We start from the raw sequence: 10,310 nt of genomic DNA on the forward strand, positions 1-10,310 counted from the left end.
TGTAGCTCTCCAGGCCTGATTCAGGCTGTGGACCTGGATACCTGCTGGCATCCGGGATCCCTGGTAGAACAAGCCTCCAAAGCTTTACGATAGATGGCTTCATCTCAAGAAGCTCTGGACTGAGATGGTCCTCCACACCACAAGGGGGCGCCACATCGTAACAAGTCTGTGCAATGGAAGCTTCCAGAATACTGACCCCCCACATGTTCCCAAACATTTTTTTAAATTTATTGATGTATAGTTAATTTACATTGTTGTGTTAATTTCTGGTGTACAGCAAAGTGATTCAGTTATACATATGTACATTCTTTTTCATATTCTTTCCCATTACGGTTAATCACAGGACATTGGATATAGTTCCCTGTGCTGTACAGTAGGACCTTGTTGTTTATCCATCCTGTATATTATAGTTTGCATCTACTAACGCCAACCTCCCAGTCCCTCCCTCCCCCCTTCCTCTTGACAACCACCAGTCTGTTCTCTATGTCTGTGAGTCTGTTTCTGTTTCATAGATAGGTTCATTTGTGCCATATCTTAGATTCCATATGTAAGTGATATCATAGGGTATTTGTCTTTCTCTTTCTGACTTACTTAGTATGATAATCTCTAGGTCCGTTTTTCTATACTTTTTAAAACACTTTTTGTCAAAAATCCCAAAAACTCTGCAAAATAAAATTTTGCAGAAACAAAATAAAAATGGGCTGATCTAAACATCCTGAATGCTACCTCCACTAGGGGCAAAAATGACTTGACTCCCGTGAGATCAGACTTACTATTTTTCCCTGGCAGTTGGAGGGAAGCTCTTATTCAGACATGTCTTAGAGGAAAGGAGAGAAAATAGAGGAGATGTTTGAAACGGAATTTGAAATCACTCTTGAATTTTCTTTGAGTATTGTAGGTACTAAACACTCACCCTTGGCAATGAATACTAAGTAGCTCCTTGCCTTTCTGGAGGGTTTTTGCTTGTGCTTGTGTTATCTCTAAAATCTCATAACCTTCTCAGTTAATCCTCCATGGACAGGTGAGGGGAAATTAGAGTGGCCCGCACACACTCTGATCTCCTAGTTAAGCAGCCTTTTCATTGATCTCATGAGCCCTCTCTTGAATTCTAGCAGAATTAGGAAGTTAAAGTACCAGTGACCTCTTTCGGTCTAGCAAATGTAAAACCTAAGGGGTGCGTGGTGAGTGAGAAAGTGAGTGAGTGACAGAGTGGACTTCCCTTCTAGTTTTCTAGCTCAACACCGAAAAGATGGGGAGACGCCACCGCTCAGCAAACGACAGTGCAGGTGAAAACACTTACCCTGAGTTTTCACTATTGTAACTTAAAAAACAAAAGATCTTGTCGCTGAGTTTCTGCTGTGATATTGGATGCTTTAACTTTGGAAAAGAGAGTCCCAGAAATGTGGGTCTTGGTGTGCATCCACTAAGGAGTTCCTCTGGAAAAGGTGGAGAGGAAATTATTGCTTCTGCAGAGGGAAGAGAGTTCAGGAAGTTCTTAGGCAGTAAGGAGACAATGAAGACCTCCGTCGGGAGAATCAGGATCTGAGATATAAGCTCCACATCTGCAGGAAAGGAAATCCGAGGCAGAGAGCAGCCTGCTTGCAAGGTCATCTGGATGCAGCTCGTGACCTTCAGCTCAGGGGCCAGGCCCTGGAGGAGACATCGTGAACCACAAAGGCTCAGCCCAAAGTCAGTGTCACCCAGTACGTTCCGTTCAGTTAAATGTTTAATAATTTTGTCAGATCATCTCCTTTCTAGTGGTCTCGTATAAATGATTCTGCTTTGTTCTTTAAAAAAGGAAAACACTATTTATTTAGTGGTGAAACATCTGAAGTCAGTAGGCAGCCACCACCTTGCCTCAGTTACACTCACTCGTGCTCTGACGCACACAGTAGGTGCCTCCTTTGATGGCACAGATGCAAAGCAGAAATCTCTTGTTCCGCCTCTCAAATCCCAAAAGATGTCACAGGTACAAGTGGTGGAGTAGATCGTGGAAAAAACTGCAGGCATTAGCAGTTCTTAAGAGAATCCAAGTGTGTGCAAGCTACCCGATGGTGAATACTCGGGCTGCCTTAGAAACTGAAATTTCTGATCAATCCAGGAGGAAGGGGAAAAAAGGCTACCCGGAGCTCGTGCTACCAACAGGAAAGCCTGACTCTAGTGTACACAGCTTAAAAAATTCTATCCCTATCCAAAATCATCCCTCAGAAAGCTGCAAGATGGGAGGTGAAGCACGTGTTCGCTAATCTTACCGAGGTAAACATTTCACAGTACCTACGTGTGTCAGATCATCCCCTCGTATACCTTAAAGCTACACAATATTATTTGTAAATTATATTTCAGTAAAGCTGGGAAGAAAAAGAAGAAGGTGCCCAGGTCCAGGGTGCTGGTGGAAAACATGATGGAACAGAGAGAACTCATCAGATTACAAAAGGAACTGTTGAATCCAGAGAAAATGAAAAAATGTCAAGAACAGAAACGGAAGCATAGAAGCGTGCGTGGCTCCAGCGTGAATGATGAGGACTTAAGTCATGACGATTCAAACACCAAACGGGAATCCTTCCTTTCGAGGTTTTGGGAAGGCGGGAAGTGGCTGTGAGGCAAGGAGGTTGTCAGAAACCTGAACTCTCATCAGGAAACAGTAGGATAAGTGTGTCATTTAATAACACGGTTATAAACACCAGGAGAAACTTCTAAATGGGTTGAAAATGGACACTGGAGGGAAAAACTAGAGTGGGGTCAGGTAGAGCAAGGCGCCACTAATTTTGTTGTAGACCATGCAGGACTGTTCCACTTTTTCAAGCATGTACGTATATGAATTTGATTTTTTTTAAATAAATTTTTAAATCCCCGATCAGCTGTGTCACCTCCTCCCAAACCCCTTTGGGGTTAAATGCTCCGTCTCTTGCTCCTAAAGCACTGGGACCAACCTCCCGCCATATTGAACCAGTCTGCTCATGGGTCTGACGTTTCCCCACCAAACTGGAAGTGTCTCATGCCTGACCCAGAGAGGTGCCCAGGAAGTCTTTGTGGATCCAAACAGAAGCCCGGACAAGACCCCCTGCTGACCTCCCCGAAGTGTTTGAGGTTCAGATGAAACTCCCGATAGGGGGTGTCGGGAAATCCCCAAATGGCATAAGGATGAGCGGTGCCTGCGGGCGTCCATCAGGTGGTTCACGAACAGCCAGGAGCTGTCCTTGCAGAGGGCCTGCAGTGTGCTTGGCAGCGTGCTGGGCCCTGAGAGGACACTCACGGTGCCAACATTAGCCTCAAACCCCCCCTGCCCTTTGGGTGGTTCATCCCAGCAGGGGGATGAATGAGGTCATTTGGAAACGGCACAGCTGAACGGTTAAGGCCCCGGGTCTGGAGGGCTCTGCCCTTTCCGGCACTCTCTCCTTGGGCAAGACTGGTTATGACAGTCCTCACAAGCTAATCCACATCTCTTCCCCCGGGGGGCACTTCTGGGCCCCCGTCACCACACTTGGAGCAGAGGTTCCTGGGGGCAAGCAGGGGAGGGAGACCCGTGGGCTTTCTGCAGACTAGGCTCTGTGTGCAGGGCCACACTCCAGACGTCTCGGTGCAGCCGAGGCTCACCCTGCCCAGCAGCCTCCTCCCCCACCGAGACATCTAAGTGAGGAACCTCAGTGTCCCACCTCCCCTGCAGCCTGGAGGACCCTCCCTCCAGGGTGGAAGCCCCAGGGCAGAGCTCGAGTGAACGTCACCCCTTACCATGGAGGCCTGCGAGGCCCACTTGCGGATTCCCAAAAGTCCCAACCCCTCCCTACACACCAGACATCATCTTGGAGGATTTGGGAAACGATGAGTCAGTTGCCAAGACTGAACTCAAGGAGCTCGGGTTACCCAACTGAGACTGAGAAGCCACTAACTAAGCACTTCAAGGCATGAAGTGGGCAATCCAGTTCCCCTGTCTGGCCTCTCGTTCCGCTTTTCTGGGCTTTAACCTCTCATATGGAGCCCCAAAGAGTCAGACCTGAGTCCCCAAAGCACAGCAGGTATGTATGGCACAGGCCGGAAGGGAAGCCACCGTGAGTGACGACAGGCTGCTCAGGCCAGGACCCTGGGTTCCTCTCTCGCTCACCCCTACCTCCAGTCCATCCTCGAGGCCTGTCCATTCCTCCCACAGGATGCATTTCTGCTGTCTGTGCTCTGAACCACCTCCACTTCCTGAATCTTTCACCTGAATACCTGGGCAGCTCCCAGCCAGCCCCCCACTTCCACTCTGCCCCCTCCTGGCCAGTCTCCCCACTGCCCCTGCAGGGGAAGCACCCTGTGTTGCTCTCCTGCTAAAGACCCACAGGTGGGTTCCAGATGCACTTATTAAAAGTCAGCCTCCTGCCACTGGCCCCGGAGGTCCCTGCCCACCCCTCCAGCCTCATCTCCTTTTACTACCTGCCTCACTCGTGGCCCTCCAGACACAAGGTCTTCTGTTATTGTCAGACAAAGCCAAGACCTTTCCTGCCTCAGGGCCTTTGCACTTGCCGTTTCCACCACCTGGAATGCTCCTCCCCTAATTCTTCATGTCTCAGCTCAGAATACTGCCTCCTCAGAGAGGCTTCCCCTGACCATCTGGGCTAATTGGGTCCCCCGTTACCTGCCATCTCAGCACCATGTTCATTTCCGTCTTGGCTCTTAAGTGAACGTGTAGTTACTGTATTTGTCCTCCTGTTGGCTGTCTCTCTCCCCACTAGGATGTGGGCCCCTCGAGGGCAGGGACCCCGTCTGTCTAGTTCGCCCTCATATCTGAAGCAGCATTGGATATGCAGTAGGTGTTCAGCAAAATTGGATGGCTATATCAAAGTTCTTGATTTTGGACTTCAGAAGTATGGAAGAATAGATGTGTGTCGTTTTAACCCACCCAGTTTGTGGTGCTTCGTTACGGCAGCCCTGGGACGCCAATATGGTCACTGTCCAGCCCAGCCAGATCTTAGGCCTCTGATCTCCTGGGTCATGAAGGTTAAAATAATAACAACACGTGCTTCATGAGACTATTGTCAAAATTAAATGAGAAAACACATGACCAACACTTAGCCCAGTGACTCACGATTTAAGCTCTCAAAAAAGGTGAGGTAGGGCTTCGCTGGTGGTGCAGTGGTTGAGAGTCCCCCTGCCGATGCAGGGGACACGGGTCCGAGCCCTGGTCCGGGAAGATCTCACATGCTGCAGAGCAACTACGCCCGTGCACCACGACTACTGAGCCCGCACTCTAGAGCCCACGAGCCACAACTACTGAGCCTGCAAGCCGCAACTACTGAAGCCTGCATGCCACAACTACTGAAGCCTGCACGCCTAGAGCCCATGCTCTGCAACAAGAGAAGCCACTGCAATGAGAAGCCCGCACACCACAACGGAGAGTAGCCACCGCTCACCACAACTAGAGGAAGCCTGTGGGCAGCAACGAAGACCCAACACAGCCAAAAATTAATTAATTATTTAAAAAAGAAACAATTGGCTGGGAATCCGACACAAGCAGTGTTAATAGCACAGCAGAACCTGTATCAACACTAGCATCTGAGTAGGACCTGGGCGGGTGCTTTCCAGCAAGGAAATGGTCATTTCTCTCACCTCTGCTCAGGGGGTCAACTTGTTCAGTCCCATGGGGGCATTCTGTAACTAAGTCACACACGAGCATCCTGAGGAGGGGATGCCCAGGTTCCTGTTTGGAGGGGCAGGAATCTTCTAGGTCAAGATAATCTCTGCCTTGTCCATTACGTCAGTGTCCCTTGCATGACACCCACCGGAAAAATTCCTTTTGTAGTTTAAAACCAGAAAACATCTTTAATAACCAATGGACCAGCATTCTTCCGTATTAAACAGTGTAACTTAGGCAGCCCTCTTTCCCTCAATGCCCAGACCAACGGGAATCCCAGAGCCAAAGGTAAAATTGCATCCCAGTAACTTAGTCCTAGAAAGACGATATTTGTTCCTTTTTATGGTTTTGATTTATTTTTCTTTTCCCATCATCTTACTGCATGCGTCTTTCATTCTAAGTGGTCTTAGTATCTCTTTGGGAATCACCAAGTCTGGTCCATGAAAGCCTCGCAATAAATGGGTTGTGGAGCCGGTTAGCGAAAATTACAAGAAAGAGAGAGTAGACAAGTCACGCCTTGAGAAACAGTTTTAGGAGCCTTTCCCAAAGGGAAATGGGGAAGGGAAGGAAAAAGTACAATGCTCAGAGGATAATGGCTCGAGGCAGAGAAATGAAGCCCATGTGAGTGTGGAAGATTCAGGAGGAGAACCAACATTAATAAGAGGCAAAAAATATATGAGAAAATGGGAGGGGGGGAGGGGACACAAAATTTGAGATGCATTTACGTAATCCTAAGAAATAACTGAACATTTGTGAGCTCTGAGGGAAATGGGAGCGATTTCCTGGAGAGAGGAAAATAATTATAAATATGTATAATATTTTGATGTAAAAAAGGGATTTTCATACAAAGCATATTTTAGAGTTATAATCTGAAAAATGTTCTGCCGAGTCTGAGGTTTAGATAAAGCCTTGTAAAAACAGATGACAGGCTTGCTCAAGGCCACTGTCCTTGAATTTGGAGAGGGGATGCTTGAATTTGACTTTTGAGAACTTTGATGCAGAGCCTTGGGGCTGAGAGCAGGGATCCGCAGGCTGCATCCTCTCTTGCTGTATCTGACAGTAAATTTAAAGCAAAAAAGGCAGGACTGGGAGTGTATAGCTTACCTGGCCTTCTGAATTCCGAATGAAATGCAAGGGGGGCTAAATTTCAATAACAGAATAGAGGCCATAACCAAATTAGGCCTTCCTTAATGAATGGTGTATCATGAAGAATCAAGAATGAGTCAGCCACTGAGATACAAACATGAAGATCACCATGACCTAGGAGTAGGTGAGGAAGGGAAGGAACATCTGGCTTTGTAACAATTTTAGCTTCAGCTAAAGGAAGGAATTGACCAATATCTCTTCGTCAATCATCTTTCCCCAGACTTCCTCTCACTCCTGGGTACATGTCCACCACCATCCCTTTCTTCTACCAGACGGCGTTCCATGGTGTGGATGACAGAAATCCTGGATCTCCCGGTGAGATGTTCATAGTCACCTCCAGGGGCTGAGCACACGCCTCCGGCACAGGGGGCCCCGACACCCGCTTCCCAGCGCTGGATGCACCCCAACCTCCCCGCCCCTCCACCCCACGTCACCTACCAGCTCCTGGGATCTCCAACCACCTAATTTCCAGCTAATTTTCCGAGGTTTTTCTGCAAAGACGTATGTAAGCTTATAAACAGGACAGTCAAGGTGGGGAAGAAGACCCCATTAGCCGACCGAAGTCGTGGGCATAATCCTAGGCGGAAGTTTGGCGTCTGTGCAGCCCCATGATTCCAGCCCGCTCGACCCAGCTGCCAGCCAGACACTGAAAGAGGACTCTTCAGGTGCTTTCCTTGTCGTAGGCAACGTGAGTGTTACTGTGGGTTGAATTGCATCCCCCATTAACATACGTTCAAGTGCTAAGTCCTAGTACCTGTGAATGTGACCTTATTTGGAAATAGAGTCATTGCAGATGTAATTAAGTTGAGGATCTTGAGATGAGATCATCCTGGATTGTGGGTGGGTCCCATATCCGAAGACTGGTGTCCTTAGAAGAGAAAGAAGGGGTAGGTTTGAGACAGAGAGATGCAGGGAAGATGGGGACAGAGATTGGAGTGCTGCAGCCACAAGCCAAGGAATGCCAGGGGCCTCCAGAAGCTGGAAGAGGCAGGGAAGGATTTTCCCCTAAACCTTCCTGGGGAAGGTGGTCCTGCTGACAGCTTGACTTCCAACTTGTGGCCTCCAGAACTGTGAGAGAATAAATGTCTGTTGCCGTAAGCCACCAGCTTCTGGTAATTTGCTAGGGCAGCCCTAGGGCACTTATACGCGTGCTATCCAAACCTGGCAAAAAGAAAATAAGAGGGTTCAAATAAGATTGGCTTCCACTGGGCATCTTCTGAACTTCCTGCTGGAGTGAAGTTGTCAGAGAGCACAGCTCTTAAGGAAGAGACATGCTTGGCATCTCAGGAAGTGCCAGCTCATTACCAAAGAGCCCCGAATAACGGGAGAACCCACAGGTGAGGTCAGCAGCCCGATTCACAAGTCATATTAGCGAAACGGGGGAAGAGAAAGGAAGGCGAGGAAGGGGAAACCCCAGGAGAGCATGAGGGTGTGGGACATTCAAGGAAAGAAGAGTCACGCATTCAAAAAGCATTTCTCAGCACCTGTTCTTGCCTAACAGCCTTCAGAACTTACAGGTAGAAAAATCACAGGAAAAAGTCTTTCTCTACAAGAACTAGAAATCTAGTTTAAAAAATACGAATACACGGCTTCCCTGGTGGCGCACTGGTTGAGAATCTGCCTGCCAGTGCAGGGGACACGGGTTCGAGCCCTGGTCTGGGAGGATCCCACATGCCGCGGAGCAACTGGGCCCGTGAGCCACAATTACTGAGCCTGCGCGTCTGGAGCCTGTGCTCCGCAACAAGAGAGGCCGCGATAGTGGGAGGCCTGCACGCCGTGATGAAGAGTGGCCCCCGCTCGCCGCCACTAGAGAAAGCCCTCGCACAGAAACGGAGACCCAACACAGCCATAAATAAATAAAGAAAAAAATTTTTTAATTTATTTAAAAAAATATGAATACATTAACTTGATTAATGGTTGTTTAAAGCTAGAAGAGATATTAGAAATCAGCCCATGGTGGTCCAGATTTCTTCATTCATCAAAGTGTTTATTACCTGCCTGTTCTTTGCCATTCTCTGTGCTTGGCATTTCAGATACAGCACGAGCAACAAAGTCTCCACCCTCAAAGAATTTGTATTCTAGAGGAGAAGGTAGACGATACACAAACAAGAAAAAATATGGCCAAGAGCAATGATGACAACAGACCTAGACAAAACGATAGGAAATGATGAGGGTAGTTCAGGATGGCTGGTCAGCAAAAGCTTCTCTGAGGAGGTCGTGTTTGTGCTAGGTCTTGGTTTTTTTTAATTTTTATTTTATATTGGAGTATAGTTTATTAGCACCTATAGGTCCTTGTTGATTATTTTATATTTACTAGTGTGTATCTGTTAATCCCAAACTCCTAATTTATCCCTCCCCTCCACCTTTCCCCTTTGGTAACCTTAAGTTTGTTTTCTATGTCTATGAGTCTCTTTCTGTTTTGTAAACAAGTTCATTTGTATCATTTTTTTAGATTCCACATATAAGTGATATCATATGATATAGTCTTTCTCTTTTTTTTAAGTTTTTTCTTTGATGTGGACGATTTTTTTTAAAGTCTTTATTGAATTTGTTACAATATTGCTTCTGTTTTATGTTTTGGTGTTTTGGCCCCCGAGGCACTTGGGATCTTAGCTCCCTGACCAGGGATTGAACCCACACCCCCTGCATTGGAAGGTGAAGTCTTAACCGCTGGACTGCCAGGGAAGTCCCTGTTTTTCTCCTTCTGGTTTATTTCACTTAATATGATAATCTCTAGGTCCATCCATGTTGCTGCAAATGACATTATTTCATTCTTTTTTGTGGCTGAGTAATATTCCCTTGTATGTATGTACCACATCTTATTTATCCACTCATCTGTCGATGGACATTTAGTTTGCTTCCATGTCTTGGCTATTGTAAATAGTGCTTCAGTGAACATTGGGGTGCATGTATCTTTTCGAATTATGGTTTTCTCCTGGTATATGCCCAGGAGTGGGATTGCTGGATCATATGATAGCTCTATTTTTAGTTTTTTAAGGATCCCCCATACTGTTCTCCATAATGGTTGTACCAGTTTACATTCCCGCCAACAGTGTAGGAGGGTTCCCTTTTCTCCACACCCTCTCCAGCATTTATTGTTTGTAGATTTTTTGGTGATGGCCATTCTGACCAGTGTGAGGTGATACCTCATTATAGTTTTGATTTGCATTTCTCTAATGATTAGTGATGTTGAGCATCTTTCCATGTGCCTTTTGGCCATCTGTATGTCTTCTTTGGAGAAATGTCTATTTAGATCTTCTGCCCACTTTTTTTTTTTTAAGAAGATGTTGGGGGTAGGAGTTTATTAATTTATTTATTTATTTTGGCTGTGTTGGGTCTTCGTCTCTGTGCGAGGGCTTTCTCTGGTTGTGGCAAGCAGGGGCCACTCTTCATCGCGGTGCGCGGGCCTCTCACTATCGCGGCCTCTCTTGCTGCAGAGCACAGGCTCCAGACGCGCAGGCTCAGTAGTTGCGGCTCACGGGCCCAGTTGCTCCGCAGCATGTGGGATCCTCCCAGACCAGGGCTCGAACCCGTGTCCCCTGCATTAGCAGGCAGA

The sequence above is a fragment of the Delphinapterus leucas genome, chromosome 15, assembly GCF_059928025.1.
Source record: "Delphinapterus leucas isolate spDelLeu-1000000601 "Yukka" chromosome 15, BTC_Dleu_Yukka2, whole genome shotgun sequence".
Taxonomy (NCBI): Eukaryota; Metazoa; Chordata; class Mammalia; order Artiodactyla; family Monodontidae; genus Delphinapterus; species Delphinapterus leucas.